Source organism: Rana temporaria, chromosome 5, assembly GCF_905171775.1.
Source record: "Rana temporaria chromosome 5, aRanTem1.1, whole genome shotgun sequence".
NCBI classification, from domain to species: domain Eukaryota; kingdom Metazoa; phylum Chordata; class Amphibia; order Anura; family Ranidae; genus Rana; species Rana temporaria.
Genome location: NC_053493.1, coordinates 294,248,306 through 294,263,632, shown reverse-complemented (window position 1 = coordinate 294,263,632; position 15,327 = coordinate 294,248,306). Strand labels below are relative to the sequence as shown.

Sequence of the window (15,327 nt, the reverse complement as noted above, 5' to 3'; positions counted from 1 at the left end):
GGTGAATGTGCAGATAAAGACACACCATTTGATGTTTTATGGGCACCCTAATCACAGATGAGGAGAACCTATTTGTCAACTCTTCATGTCATCTTTCTCTTTTATTTAAACAGGGACTTTTTAAGAATTTTAAATATTCTGTTTTGTTCTTATGGTATCAGAGTGTTATGAGCGCGGCACTGCTTCTTTTTTATACATATTATTGTTTTATAAATCGTAAGCTACATATTACCTTAGCCACTTTTCCCATGACTTACACTGAAAGGATATCCCCATATGGGTTAAGTTGGGACAAGTTTTTATTTATTTTTTATTGAAAAGCCTGTGGCATGCAAAACACAACCTCAAAAACTCCACCCGGTGCAGACAAAATGTGCATACACATAAAGAGTGTTCACAAAAACATGCAGATGGGTGCAAATGTCAAATGGTCCTCCGTAAGAAGGACCCAACCCTGATCCCCCCGGGGCGTTATGCTCCGGGCAGGGACTGAGGTCATCTGTGGTCCGTGCAGCCGAAGCCGACACAGACCCAACTTCCTTGGAGGGTCTGCTGAAACAGAACTCTCCCAGGTGGGGCTCCCCCGAAGGGAGACCCCATGAGAACAGGTGAACTAAGCCAGTCCACCCACTCCCAAGACGTTCAGGGCTGGCCCAAGGACCGGCACCCTACTAATCACACATAAAGTGTACATAACATGCACCAACAAAAAAAGACAAAAAAGTGACACACACGGGGTAAAAAAAAAAGAAAAAAGAAAGTGGGGGAGAAGGAAGATGGGAGAGTGAGTGTAAAGTGAACATCGTGCAGTACGATGGCCGGCCCTCCGGCCAGGAAACAAAAATTTCCCTGGTCCTAGCCAAAAGGCTCGGCCCTAGAGGCAGGTGGTGAAAAAGTGTATGTGGAGACGTGGCCCTGGTGCCATACGAATAAGTGCCCTCTCAAACACTAGTGCAATGTATGGCACCCCTGGACTGCCACTCCAGTTATTTAAGTTTATTTTGCAAAGAAAATATACAAAAAACAAATACTTCAACAGGGTACATTCCACTCTGTACTGCGACGCAGCGCATAAATACACTACATAACAATATAGTTCCAAGCATACAAAAAAAATACATTCATTCATCCTGCGGTATGATGCGCGATGTGTTTCGCAGAGTAATATAACCCCGAAACATCACATCATGCAAGACGCCGCATTACCCTGAAAGCAGTACTTCAAAAACGTGTCATAAAATTTCAGGTCATTATACTGTCAAAATAGCATTCAACTGGGCAATGGGTGTGATGGGGGAGGGGAGGAGGTGGGGTAGGGGAGGGAAGAAAGAGTTCACAGGCCCAAAGCTTTATTGAACTGCCAGTGAATACAAAAAGGTGGAGGAGGCGGGAGAAGGGAAAATCTTCAGATGTCCTCTTCCTCCTTAAAGTCCATCAAGGAATAGTCTCTAAGCAGGTTGAAGATCAGTCTGTGACAGTCCTCGATGGACATCCTCTCCCACTGGTGGATGAGGTGCTTTCTGGCATACCATGAAGCATCCTTAAAGCAACATAGCACCCGCCAGGCACTGTCAATGTCTTCCTGTGAATGAGTTCCACAGAAGAGTCCGTTTAACACACCAAAGTGTGTAATAGCAGTCTGTGGTACAAAGTCTTTAAGTTCAGGTTCCAGGGCCCTCAACAGGCCCTGTGCAAAGGGGCACTCCCAGAAAACATGAAAAGCTGTTTCCTCCTGGATGATACAAAAGGGGCAGTGACTGTATCTGCACAGGTTTCTGGCATGCATGAATGTCCTGAGCGGCAATTCCCCTTGGATTGCCATCAATGCCAGATCTTTGTGCCTGTTGGTGAGTTTCTTTGAAGAAACATTCCTCCAGGTGAGTTTCTTTGAAGAAACATTCCTCCAGACCACTTTGCAAGAGGCCTGGAATAGTCTCACAGATGTCTGATGCTGTAATCAACTTGTGGATAGTCTTTAGTAAAAGGCTCTATTGAAAAGCCTATGGCATGCAAAACACACCCAAAAAACTTCCACCCGGTGCATAAAAAATGTGCACATACATAAAGAGGTGCAACAAAAAAGTGCAAATGGGTGCTTACATCAATTGGTCCTCCATAAGAAGGACCCAACCCTGATCCCCCGGGGCGTTAGGCTCCTGACAGGGACTGAGATATTCACATGGTCTGTGCAACCGAAGCCAACACAGACCCCATTCCTTAGAGGGTCTGCCAAAACAGAACCCTCCCAGTACTAGGTGGGGCTCCCCCAAAGGGAGACCCCATGAGAGCAGACGAACTAAGCCAGAAGGCCATGTCCACCCACTCGCAAGATGTTCAGGGCTGGCCCGAGGACCCACACACTACTAATCAAACATGAACACCAAACAAAAAAAAAAACATAAAAGTGACAAACAAAGGGGAAACAAAAAAGAAAGTGGGGGAGAAGGATGATGAGGAGAGTGAAATTGTGGGAGTGGGAGTGGGATTGTGCAGTACAACGGCCGGCCCTCCGGCCAGGAATCAAAAATTCCTCTGGTCCTGACCAAAAGGCCTGGCCCTAGAGGCAGGTGGTTAAAAAGTGTGATATAGTGACGTGACCAAGGTGCCAAATAGCAAATGTGCAGGTAGAAACACAAGTGCAATTACAGCACCCCTGGACTGCCACTCCAGGGGCACATCACCATAGGCTTTTCAACAGACCCTGGCCCAAAGCCCAGACAGTCACAGCCCCCTTCCCCACCAGGAAGGAACGAGAGCTCCGGAAGCTCAGGGAGAGAACCGTCCAAAAACCGTCTCTCCCCTTCGCCTCTTTCACTCCCTACCAAATTATACCCGAGAGGTACAAGCCTTCATTAGACCCCCCTTTACAGTAGGGTGAAGTCGACATTCCCTCTTGAGAAACTGGCAGGTTAGGAACTGCATCAAATCCAGGCCAGAAGGCCAGGGGCCCAGCCCTCCAGCTTCGACCACATGCCTCTCCATCCAAATCAGAAGGCCTCCGCCTCCACGCCAGCAGGCTTAGCATCTAAAGTGTTACCCTAAAGTGGAACTCCCGCTGATCGGAACCCTCCACCCCTCCGGTGTCACATTTGACACCTTTCAGGGGGGAGGGGGTGCAGATACCTGTCTAAAGACAGGTATTTGCACCCACTTCCGGCCACACAGTCTCGGGTAAACTGCGGGAGCCAATCAGCAGGCGTAGCGCAACTCGCGCATGCGCTGTAGGGAAACGGGCAGTGAAGCTGGAGCGCTTCACCTCCTGTTTCCCTCACCGAGGAAGGCGGGGGGGCAGCAGAGTGACGAGTGATCGCTCGTCCTCTGCTGCGGATGGCGCTGGACTCCAGGACAGGTAATTGTCCTAATATTAAAAGTCAGCAGCTGCAGTATTTGTAGCTGCTGGCATTTATTTATTTTTTCCAGTGGACATCCGCTTTAAAATTACACATAATAGAGATTTCAGTGTTCAGTAACATTTTCATATACATTTATACATACAGTCCTAGGACAATTACACATTTCCAAAGGCTTATTCAGCCAATGTTGGGTAGTTTGTGATTACCAGTAATCACCAGTAATGGTGATTTAGGAGAATAATACTGTATTGACATAATGAGAAAGCATACCTAATTTCACATAAGCAATCTATAAAAATCCTTAGTGGTGTAATTTAAAAAAAAATCCTTGTAGACCCTGATGCAACATGTAAACTAGAGTCACATGACATCTCTATCACCTATATAACAAACATACACATGCCTCATACAGCAATAGCAATAAAGCTGACTGTAATTAGTGAACACATTACGGTGATATTTCCATTAATGCAATGAAAAGGGAAGATATATGCTTTTTGTAATGGGGTTAGAGGAAGGTCATATAAGGCTATAGACCCCGTAGCAATTTCTGCCACTCTGGAATTAGATCACTGTTACATAGTTGTTTTTAAAACACTTCAAGCTTCTCAGACATGTCATTTGATTTATGTTAACTATTTCACATAGAAGCATCTTTCATATTTTACACATGTGCCTGATAAATGCTAGCTGTGAACATTTTTAAAAGGTGAACATACAATCAGCACCATTCTATATATAGGCAAACTTTGTAAGTCCGTGGATTGTTTGAGGTTAATGAATGCCACTTTTCATTTCATGTTGACATACTGTTATAAATTCCTTAATCCCTTTTTGATCATGAAGGGCAGACAAGGGCAATACTATAATGGCAGTTTAACTTGGAGATAAATTATTTTCATGTCTTTCTAGATGATTGCACATAACAAGATCCAAGGTGTCAGACATGTGAATATGCCCATCAAATTCCAAAGAATGATCTGATGATCTTGACCCAAAGTTTCTTATCTACTCGTTAAAGATAGAAAATGGAAAATAATTAATGAACTTGTTTTTATAAAAGTGATATTACTGTATATGGATTAAACTCTATTTTGATGTTTTGATCTATAAAATAAATTTTATGTAACCACATTAATAAACACTGAATGAATACTTTTCATTCAGGAAAAAAAATGGTTGCTTATAACTCTAAAATGTATTTATAAGCAATCATAGTGTGTTTAAAATAATTATGGTAACACTGTATTGTTCTGGTCATTGTATGTAAAAAAGAAATAAAAAAAATTGAATAAAATTATTATAAATGTATTTTATTTTTTTACATACTGTCACAGTGTCTCTGATCACCGTTACACCAGTCAAATAATGATACTGCACTGCACTGTTAAGTATGTAAAGAAAAATTTCATTTCTTCATCCTCCAAAAAATTGTGACAACAAATTACAGCGTTTGCAAAAAAATCACAGTGCATCTTACTAAATACCTTGGACTATCTACTTTCCTAAAAGGGGAAAATTGGGGAATATTTGTACTGTCCTGGCATTTTTGGGCCTCAAGAAATGAGTTCAGGGCTGATCGATTTCAGATATACAATGTAGAAAATAATAATTGAACCCCATTGCAGATTTTATAATTTTGCCCACTTACAAAGAAATGAAGGGTCTATAATATGTATCATAGGTGTATTTGAAATGATAGAGACAGAAGAATATTACCCAAAAACACAGAAACAATACATGATACAAATGTTATAAATTGAGTTGCAGTTCAGTATGTAAAATGAGCATTTGATCCCCTACCAACCAACAATAATTCCGAAAATCCGAAATTCGGAAATACGAAAAATCGGAAATTTAAAAATTCGGAAATACGAAAATTCGGAAATTAAAAATTCCGAAATTCGGAAATTCGAAATTTCGGAAGTCCGAAAATTCGGAAATTGAAAAATTCGGAAATATGAAAATTCAAAAATTCGGAAATTAGATTTTTCGGAAATACGAAAATTCGGAAATTAACGAATTTCCAAATTTTCGTTAAAAAACTAATTAGAAACTAAACGAATTGCACATGTCTAGACAGAATATTACCCAAAAACACAGAAACAATACATGATACAAATGTTATAAATTGAGTTGCAGTTCAGTATGTAAAGTGAGCATTTGATCCCCTACCAACCAACAATAATTCTGGCTCCCAAAAGTGGAATTAAGACTAGGAAAATGGATGTTGCTAGTACACTATCTTTATGACTGTATATCCATTTCTGTGACTTGATTGGACCCTCCAGTCTCCTCTATGGAACGGCAGGTGTAGAAAGACATGTGTCCGTTTATACCCACCAACATCCAATCCGATCCTATCTGCTAAAATATAGAGAGGCGGTCTGTTTACATCAGACCGCCCATAGAGGAGAGCGGGCTATGTCTGTGTCTGCTCTGTATAAGCGGAGAAGACACAGGCCATCCATCTGCCTGCTCAGGGGGGGATCAGTGGACAGATTACCCGCTGAGCAGTCAGACTCCAACGGAGCCCACCCCGTGAGGAAGGGGCCTTATTTGTAACTTTGCATGTCAGAGTATTAAAATACTAACACATGAATCAGTAAACATAAATAAACAAATAAGCTAGAGGTGCCTACACACTTGCCGGTTTCTAAGTAGTCATTGACTATTTTTGGAGTTTTTCTTTAACCGCCTCTATACAGGGCACTTTCACCCCCTTCCTGCCCAGGCCATTTTCAGCTATCAGTGCTGTCACACTTTGAATGACAATTGCGCTATCATGCAACACTGTACCCAAATTATTTATTTTTTTTCACACAGAGCTTTCTTTTGGTGGTATTTAATCACTGCTGTTTTTTTTTGTACTAAAAAAAAGAAAAAAGACCAAATATTTTGAAAAAAAAATGTGGCACTGATAGGCTGCACTTATGGGCACTGATGAGGTGACACTTATGGGCACTGATGTGGTGGCACTTATGGGCACTGATTAGGTGGCACTGATGAGGCCTTATTATGCCACACTGATTGGCACTGATAGGTGGCACTGATATGTGGCAATGATGAGCATTGATAGGGGGCACTAATGGGCACTGATAGGCGGCACTGGTGGGCACTGATAGGCATCACGGATAGGCAACACTGGGCATCACTGATGGGCACTAAATTGCAGCACTGACTGGCACCAGTAATGAGCACTGATTTGTGTCACTGACTTGTGTCACTGATGGGCACTCATCTGCACTGATTGGTGGCACTCATTAACATTGATTGGTGGCACTCATGGGCATGGATTGGTGGCACTTCTGGGGCTTTACTGTAATCAGAGCACTGATGATCATTACCCTAACTACATGCCCTGTTCTCCCCTATGAAGAGATGGCGCTGATCGACTCCCCTCGCCACACACTCTGTCAGTGTGCAGATGAGAGACGATTACAGGCACTTCCTGTATTTACATGTAACCGTCTGTGGTTGGACACAGCCGATCACATGGTTAAAGCGCTGTGGGGGGTATCACACGCAATCCAGTGGCTGCAGCTCTGCTGCCCCCCGATCGCTCACATCCACCCTGCTCACAGGATGTGTGCCTCTCACAGGATTCCGGACAAGAGAGGCGCACGATGATGAGCAGGGTGGATCAGACGGTTATCTCCCACAGACACCTTCGAGATATGATTGCTGGTTTCCTGTGTCGCCTGGTGCATTGAGTCCTATGCAGTCTGGTTTTTGTCCACCACTGTGAGTTGGACTTCGCTGCAGTCCTGGAGTCAGATCATTATACAGGAGTTCCGGTAAGCAGGAAATCTATATGGTGGTGGCACAAATTTGTCAAATAATATATCATATAATTGTGATATCAGACCCTTTTTTTCCCCAATCTTATCCAACAAGGCTCTTACCACTGACTTATTAAACTTCAATTCCTGTGAACGACCCTGTGTTTTTAATGCATGCCTGAGCTGTAAAAATTTAAAAAATCTTTGATTTGGAATATTGTATTCTTTTAATTCACTGAAGGTTTTCATTGCGTCTTCCTGAAATAACTGTGCCATATACCTTAGTCCCTTCTGTCTCCAAATGTCAAACCCTTTAAATTTCACCAGTTTCACATAACTGCTATTATTTTCCTTCCTTCTAATCTTATTAGTCCTTCTCTCATTTTGAAAAACATGGCACAATAAGCATGCATTTTTGTCTACATTTCAGGTAAATGGATAAATGTTCTTAAAAAAATTACAAACATGCCATAATTACCTGCTCTGTGCAATAGTTTTGCCCCAATCCTCCTCTTCTTGGGTCGCCTGCCAGTGCTCCTGGCCCCTTCCCCTCCACTTAGTGCCCCCATAGCAAGCAGCTTGTCCCTCATGCGGGCTGGCTCCCGAGCCCCGCTCTGTGTGTCGATAAGACACACAGAGTACAGTTTGGCCCTGACTCTGCTTTTTTCTCACTGGCTGTGATTGACAGCAGCTGGAGCCAATGGCTCCCACTGCTGTGCCAGGGCCAATGAGAAGGAAGAGAGTTGAGAGAGCCACTGCTCTTGTGCACATCGCTGGATCGAGAAATCAGGATCAGGGGGGCTTGGGGTTGGGAGCTGCATGCAGAAGGGTTTTTATGTTAAATCAGAGACTGCACTGACAAGGGGCAGAATGGCTTTCGAATTACTGATATATTTCAGCTTATAAACATAAATAAACAAATAAGCTAAAGGTGCTTACACACTTGCTGGTTTATAAGAAGTCATTGACTATTTTTGGAGTTCTTTTTTTTTATAAATTCTATTTTTATTTAAATTGCAAAATTACAACAATGGCCAGTAGCGAGAGCCACTGCCTACAAATATAAAACCACAAAAAAAGAGACCAAAATTTAAAATTGATATACTATATATTGAACAACAAGACTATAATTATCGCTCCATAAATACGGTCACATTGGGTGCCTCAGCTACCAGTAGACGCCAAAAAGCCTTGTAGGAAAAAATAAGTAGGAAGTAACTATACATTAATCACAAATAACTGGCTCAAATATGAAAGAAATTCAGGCGTCCACAAAAGTAGAGGATAAAAAATAGCTGTAAAATAAGTAGTGTTACACTGGCTCCCGAAAGGACATAGGCAGAAGTAGAATCACTAAAGGAGATAGAAAATTAGGCCCAGAACATAAAGTGAAGGATTCAAGAGGACAATCACCCTCCCAAATCCACTTCATGTACATTTGAAAACCTCTTCTGAACGCTAGAACTTGACAGCTAGTAACCAATGCTGTTTTGCCACTTTTACATGCAGCGGCACGTTTAGCGACATTTATGAGCCTTTGCGTTCTGAAGTGATTTTTACAGGTAAACTCAGTAGACCCTCCCAAATGCCCACAATGCAGGAAAAACAAGTACTATTAACTATTTCAGTCATCCTGTGAGAGAAGAGATCTTTAACTATTGATCACATCTCTCTTTCTCATTTTTCCCCTTTGAAAACACTTATAAACATTTAGACGCGTTTACAGGCTGTTACAAGCATTTGGTGTTTCAAATGTCAGTAAACTATCATCCAGAACACAATTCCTCTGCTTTCAAAAAAAATGCTTTTAAACTCAACTGCTTCCAAACTACTATAAATGACTGATGCCGCGTACACACGACCGTTTTTCGGGTTCTAAAAAATTAAGGTGTTTTTTATGTCATTATAAACGACCGTGTGTGGGCTTCAGAGCATTTTTCGGGTTCTAAAAAACTGACAATTTATTTTTTCGAACATGCTCTATTTTTTCACGACGTTTTTAACTTTGTCGTTTTTAAGGTTGTAAAAAATGGTCGTGTGTGGGCTTTAACGATGTGAAAAATCCACGCATAAATCGATCCCTCAGCTTCCTAATGCCCCTTGATTGAGGTTCTTCTTTAACCACTTAGCCACCAGCCATTGTCATGATACGGCGGAAGGTCGGCTCGTTCCCACGAATCACCGTAATGGCACGTCGGCTACTTTAAGAGCCATAGCAGGCATGTGCGTGCGCCTGCTGCACGACAGGGGGACCGACGTGCGTGGCCAGTGGCTGCGATGTCCCCTGGCCACCCACGTTCATGGGCACGAGAGCCAGAACGGGGATGTGTGTATGTAAACACACAAATCCCTGTTGTAACAGGGGAGGAGAAACAGATCTGCTGTTCCTAGTAATTAGGAACAGCAATCTGTCTCCTTCTCCAGTCAGACCCACCCCCCCACAGTTAGAAACATAAATGAGGGAACACAGTTAACCCCTTGATCGCCCCCTAGTGTTATCCCCTTCCCTGCCAGTGACATTTACACAGTAATCAGTGCATTTTTATAGCACTGATCGCTTTATAAGTGTCAATGGTCCCAAAAAAGAGTAAAAAGTGTCCGATCTTTCGGCCGCAATGTCACAATCCTGTTAAGAATCGCAGAACGCAGCCATTACTAGTACACCATTTTTATATATATATATATATATATATATATATATATATATATATATATATATATATATATATACCATACATTTATCCTCTATTTTGTAGATGCCATAACTTTTGCGCAAACCAAATCACCAAAATCAACCAAAATCAATATACGCTTATTGCGATTTTTAGAAGAATATGCGATATGTAGAAGAATACATATTGGCCTAAACTGATATTGGGGATACTTATTATAGCAAAAAGTAAAGAAATATTGTTTTTTTTCAAAATTGACGCTCTTTTTTGATTATAGCGCACAAAATAAAAGCCACAGAGATGATCAAATACCACCAAAAGAAATATCTATTTGTGGGGAAAAAGAGGACATACATTTTGTTTGGGTACAACGTCTCGCACAAACACGCAATTGTTAGTTAAAGAGACACAGTGCCGTATCGCAAAAAATGGCCCGGTCAGGAAGGGGGTAAAACCTTCTGGGACTGATGAGAGCACCTACAGCTTCCTGTGGTGCTGGAAGAGCTTTGTTTTAAGGTAAGTTTAACATAATGTGCCAGTATGCGATTCATACTAGCACATTACACTGATGTTGATGTCACTCCTGCACATGCGTGCGGGAGCCGCTGTTAATGGCACAGGGCTCTGAAGAAACAGCACACATTCGCCAGGGATGTCATTGGCTGCATGTACACTAAATATCTCCTAAAGAGTGCATGTTTAGGAGATATTTACATTCCCTTTAGGTAAGCCTTGCAGTGGGTGACATGTGCTGAATCTCAGGGTCTCTTCTAATCTTGGTAGTCCTTCTCCAATAAAAAAAAAACATGGCACAATAAGCATAAACTTATGTTTACATTTCTGGTAAATTCTGTCAATCAAATCCAATGAGGTGGGAGCTAGGGTCAGAGCCGAGTCCTGCTGTCTGTGTCAGACGCAGCAGCAGGTCACAGGAGCGTGCCCAATTGGGTGCCACGAGGGAGAGCGCTTCTCCCTCGGGGCACTCAAGAAGAGGAGAAGCCGGGAGCGCCGCTGATGGACCCAAGAATAGGAGGATCGGGGCCACTCTGTGCATAATCAACTGCACAGAGGAGGTAAGTATGACATGCTTGTTTAATTTTTTAAAACCTTTATTTATCCTTAAGGTAAAAAACCTGTTGACTTTACAACCACTTAACTAAAACGTAACTTAATATACAGTATTTTTCAAAGAACAGAATCACAAGCAAATTGCCAAGATGACAAGAGTCCAAGTATTCTGAAGTTATACCTGAGCATTAAAAGCCCATTCCTTGATATTTAGCCCTTCACAGATTAATACATTGTGACACTAAAGGGAAATCTTCATAATGATTATTCCGTTAAGATCACAGCAAAAACTGGAAGTAGCCATTATGCAAATGCAGCGCTTTCAGATTAATTATGCATTCCATCGCTTGTGACCCAAACATCAAATAATTATTTTCTGTGCTATCATGCACATATAAGTAGCCAGAAAGGTTCTTTTTTGTGATACTTGAAAAGACTTGTCAGTCATCATGGTACTTTGTGATTTTTGCAATGTAATGTCTAACACATTGTTTGATTTTTTACTCCTCCAACAATACAATAATACAGACAGCCAAATTACAGGTTTCAAAGCAAATCTCAGTGTCTTCTGCATGCTTCATTTGTAAATGCATTTGTTCAAGCTGATTTGGACAACAATGACCTTTACAGAATGTAAATACGTTATGTCAATTTCTTGTACAGTCATATAATGACTATGCACATGCCTTCTTCTTTATGCCTAAAAAGCCTTAAACATATTTTTTTAATTTGCTACTGCATTGTAATAATACATACTGAAAAATGGCTTCTACTGGTGTAGTCTACAGTGTAAAGAAAACGTATGCTTTGCTTATGCAGGGCAAAGCAGCAGGTTGACTTTGAAGACCCGTCCCCCAGTAGCAGATAGTACTCATTCATCAGATGCTTTGTTCCAGCTCTGGTAGCAAAGCAAATGTTTGTTATTTCTGGCTCTGAGGGTGCTTGTGACTCACCCCATTTGACAACACTGCATGGCTCAGCCATGATTAAGCACTAGCTCAGTGCGAAACGCGTCGGCTATCTACCTGTTCCTTTGTTGAACCTTGTGAAGTGATGTACTTGCTGTGTTTTTTTGAATAAAAGACAACCGTTTGGTCATTGGAGTGCGGCTATCCATCCTCTTTCTTCGTATCTTATGCATGGTCAGTGCATCGCCAGCACCCACAGTATCCTGAGTCAGTCCATCTCTACATAGTGATCCACCTGGAGCGGTGATCCCTTCTCTTCTCTATTGGTTTTGGATCCTGCATAAGAAAGGTGCAGGGGATCAAAATAAATGTGTGTATATTCTGCTGGGGATAGGGGGAAATAAATTAATGTGTTATGTTACTGTGCTCTACATGGTGACAGCACAGCTTCACATTCAGGGTTACATTGAAAATCAGTTTTCATTACCTTATGCCCTGCTAGACTTCCTCTTTCCTGTGAGATTGGTCCCCTGAAACTGATTCTCTTCTGCACTTCATCAGTTAGAGGGACTCAGTAAAATCATCATATACAACGCATGATGTATTATAAGGAGGGCCCATCAACAGCAGAAAGCATTAGAGGGAAGGGAAAAGGGCTGGCAGCCAAAGAAGCAGTAGATAAGTTTAGTACACAGGCCCGTATTTACTCCCTTTGCCGCCCCAAGGCCGGGTCCTTCAATTAAGCCCCCCCCCTCCAAAAAAAATCTGAAAATCCCCCAACCCTGAAAGTGCACATATACTAACGGAAAAATCATACATAAAATCAAACAATAATTCTGAGGTTACTTGTGATTTGCATATTGTATTATTGAAGATATACCTAGTGTATTTGTGCACTGTTTATATACAATAATAACTGTAAATATATTCATTATGCAGCATACCCAGCAAACAATTAAATATCTTTGAGTCAAATATTCTACTTGGCACTGTAATCTCGTCCTGGAGGGGGCCCAGAGGCAGTGCAGTGGTGATGGGAGTCTGGGAGAATCATAGCTGCCTGGAAGATGTGGAGACAAATGAACACTGGACTGGATGTGAAGGTCCTCAGTCATGAGGAGAGGGGTGGAACGTCTCCGGTGGCAGTTTTCTTATAGGTTTACTCCAGGATTTCCTTCTTGCCCATGAGCAGAAAAAGTAAAAGACCCCTCCTATTTGCCTGATGCCGTGACGGAACATCCGGACTTATTGATCTTAGTTGCCTGTCGAGACTGCAGTGTCCTGCCAAAAAATGTCCCCCGTCGGATAATGTCTTGCACAGTACGAACCACAACGGGGCCAACAGAAATAACTACTCTGCAAGGGGGCGGGTTCATTACTGTACTATCATCTAAGGAGCGGATAGCTACAGACGAGTTTTCTATTGATGTGCACAGCTGATAACTTGGCCGCGATTTTAGCAATATATTACACATCTTTGCAAATCCGTCCCCTCATTTGTTTAAACACACCCGCAAATATCGGCAGAAGACCGAGTCGGAACATAGGGACTTGCTGCTGGCCGGGTTGACAGGATTTTTCACCCCCCCCTGTTGCCGCCCCTGCACCCACTGCCGCCCAGAGGCCTGGCCTCGGTGGCCTTGTCAGAAATCCAGCCTTGTTAGTACATATACAATTTTCCTACAATACAAGATATCGAAATTCTTTTATCCGTGCTATTTTGAGGACAAGCAACATAACTGAATATTTAAAATATATATATTTATTAACTAAAGATATAGTGCAAAAATTAAAATCAGGTACAATTCGTGATAAAACAAATAATTAATCTGCTTCTACAATCAGAGATAAGCGATGGTTGAATGTTCAGATAATATTTACATTATATGAAAAGGTATATTCATAGCTCTTATTTAAATCATCCTGGCGTATTTAAAACCTGGCGGCTTGTACCTTGACATGTATTATCTCTTCTCAATTACAAACAGATCTTATGCTACTACTTATGTATATGTGTACAGAACAAACGTCATATTGTACACAAGCTTATTTTAAATTTAGAGAGAATATATTTCACATACCTCATCACTCTAAAACCGATTTACCATCGTTGGCACTTAGCTTTTCCAGGACAAATGTAATAAGTATGTCTTTAATATTTGGAATACAATTATCTCATACTGCAGTTAGACAAAACCAACTCCCAAATTATATTTGCCAAGTATATTTAAACGGTCTTAGTTGTGTGTATGTGAAAACCTCTAATTTACCAAAAGGTAAATAATCAAGATTTTACATTACCAGTATGTAAGAAATCTTTCTGTTTGAGAAGGGAAAGTCCTAATGAAGGACTTCTGTGAACCCCCTTACATCGTTGCGGTCAATCTCTGCCTTCCAGCTTCCTTCAGAGATCAGCTCCCATCAGAACCACAAAAACCACGCTGGAACGCAGAGGCACGCATGCGCGTGCCGCGCACAGGCACATGCCGTAGCGCAAATCGGCCTCTGGAGCTACTGGTTCCCTGACAGTGGGTGTGTATTTCCCTATCACATGACTGCCGATGTCACATGACAATATGTTTTGGTGGGTGACCATCTTGAACCATGCCGATATTAACCTGTAGGGGGCAGTGGTGTCTAAGGAATAATTCCTGATTTTAGGATCAACCAGAGTTATGACTTGGGCCTATAAAAATCGCCATAAGTTGTCCTGTATGTCAAACAATTGTCAGACATCCTGGCAACTTCTAGTGAATTGTGTGGACTCGGAATGTTTACTTACCTGGCAGGGGAGACACCATGATCATGAAGGTGGTTCTCCCAGGGTGAGGCACGGCTATTGCACACTCTAGGCCAGTGATGGCGAACCTTGGCACCCCAGATGTTTTGGAACTACATTTCCCATGATGCTCAGCTACTCTGAAGAGTGCATGAGCATCATGGGAAATGTAGTTCCAAAACATCTGGGGTGCCAAGGTTCGCCATCACTGCTCTAGGCCGTGCTGATCGTGGTTGTCTTCCCTGCCGCTTCTCGGCCTTTTGGCTGGGACTAGGTGTGGTATCTGTTCTTATCAGTTGTCAGCGGAGCTCTGAAGCACCTCCTACATGGGGAGGGTGGATGCAATCCAATGACGTCATTGCACCTGGAAGGATGGTTTCAGCAGGGACTACGCTGTGCTGCCCGACAGATACTGGGGGCCGGCCCATGGTTGAGTCTGAGCCATCTGCAAGGGTGCTCCTGGTGAGGATGGGTGCTGCGCTTGGTCTTGGTCTTTTTGCCAAGTTCTAGTCTGGCCTTCTGGCTGGCTGGTGTAAGTGCTATCTCTGTCAGCGATCCAGTTGGAGGAGCTGGTAATGCCCTGTATGGTGGAACGGGGTAGGACCATGCAAATCCGCCGGGTTTGCTGACAGGGGTGGAGGGCTGCACTGGCCGGTCGAGGGGTTGAATATGGAACGAAAAGCCTATGGTGCATGTGCCCCTGGAGTGGCAGTCCAGGGGTATCTGAAGATCACTGTGTGTGAGGGACACATTGATTTAAGATAC

General features: G+C 42.5%; 1 pseudogene; it reads left to right on the top strand.

Annotated features, from left to right (window-relative positions):
• The first annotated feature begins 14,557 nt into the window (after positions 1–14,557).
• LOC120942175 lies at positions 14,558–14,686 on the top strand (annotated as a pseudogene).
• The last annotated feature ends 641 nt before the right edge of the window (positions 14,687–15,327 follow it).